Here is a 1,766-nt window from a genome sequence, read left to right as displayed (position 1 = left end):
TTGGCTGGGTTGGATTTGTCCTGCTTTTTATGTACAGGAATTACCTGGGCAATTTTCCACATTGTCGGGTTAATGACAATATTTTAACTGTAATGGAAGAGCTTGGGGAGCAGCAAGTCTGGAGCACAAGTACTATTGCCAGAATGTTGTCAGGGCCCAGAGTCTTTGCAGTATCCAGTGCCTCCAACCATTTCTTGATAGCATGTGGAGTGAATTGAATTGGCTGAAGAAATAAGGCAGGGCAGGTGACAGAGGTGTCAGTGGAAGAGCACTTTGGGGCCAGCGACCAAAATTCTATTAGTTTTAAAAAAGTGATGGAAAAGGATAGACCAGATCTAGAAGTTCAAGTTCTATATCGCAGGAAGGCCAATTTTGATGGTATTAGGCAAGAACTTTCAAACACTGACTGGACGCAGATGTTTCCAGGTAAAGGGACGGCTGGAAAATGGGAAGCCTTCAGAAATGAGATAACAAGAGTCCAGAGAATGTATATTCCTGTCAGGGTGATAGAAAGGCTGGTAGGTATAGGGAATGCTGGAACCCTTAAAGTAATTGAGGGTTTGGTTAAGAAAAAAAGGAAGCATATGTCAGGTATAGACAGGATGGATCGAGTGAATCCTTAGAAGAGTATAAGGCAAGTAGGAGTATACTTAAGAGGGAAATCAGGAGGGCATGACATCTTGAAAAATGTCCATATTACAGAGGAGGAAGTGCTGGATGTCTTGAAACGCATAAAAGTGGATAAATCCCCAGGACCTGATCAGGTGTACCCTAGAACTCTGCGGGAAGCTAGAGAAGTGATTGCTGGGCCTCTTACTGAGATATTTGTATCATCGATAGTCACAGGTGAGGTGCCGAAAGACTGGAGGTTGGCTAATGTGGTAAGGACAAGCCAGGGAACTATAGACCGGTGAGCCTGACATTGGTGGTGCATAAGTTGTTGGAGAGAATCCTGAGGGACAGGATGTACATGTATTTGGAAAGGCAAGGACTGATTAGGGATAGTCAAGGGAAACCATGTCTTACAAACTTGATTGAGTGTTTTGAAGAAGTAACAAAGAGGATTGATGAGGGCAGAGTGGTATATGTGATCTATATGGACTTCAGTAAGGCGTTTGACAAGGTTCGAGGAGAAAGTGAGGTCTGCAGATGCTGGAGATCAAAGTTGAAACTTTATTGCTAGAACAGCAGAACTAGCCATTTGGATACAGAACTGGCTCAAAGGTAGAAGACAGAGGGTGGTGGAAGAGGGTTGGTTTTCAGACTGGAGGCCTGTGACCAGTGGCATGCCACAAGGGTGCTGGGTTCACTAATTTTTGTCATTTATATAAATGATTTGGATGTGAGCATAAGAGGTATAGTTAGTAAGTTTGCAGATGACACCAAAATTGGAGGTGTAGTGCACAGCGAAGAGGGTTACCTCAGATTACAACGGGATCTTGATCAGATGAGCCAATGGGCTGAGAAGTGGCAGATGGAGTTTAATTTAGATAAACGTGAGGTGCTGCATTTTGGAAAAGCAAATCTTAGCAGGACTTTTACACTTAATGGTAAGGTCCTAGGGGATGTTGCTGAACAAAGAGACCTTGGAGTGCAGGTTCATAGCTCTTTGAAAGTGGAGTTTGCAGGTAGATAGGACAGTGAAGAAGGCGTGGACTTGCTGGGAAAAAAGGTATGCTTTCCTTTATTGGTCAGAGTATTGAGTACAGTAGTTGGGAGGTCATGTTGCGGCTGTACAGGACATTGGTTAGACCACTGTTGGAATA

This window comes from Chiloscyllium plagiosum, unplaced genomic scaffold (genome assembly GCF_004010195.1).
Source record: "Chiloscyllium plagiosum isolate BGI_BamShark_2017 unplaced genomic scaffold, ASM401019v2 scaf_3996, whole genome shotgun sequence".
NCBI lineage: Eukaryota > Metazoa > Chordata > Chondrichthyes > Orectolobiformes > Hemiscylliidae > Chiloscyllium > Chiloscyllium plagiosum.
Note: the sequence above shows the minus strand (reverse complement) of the source record.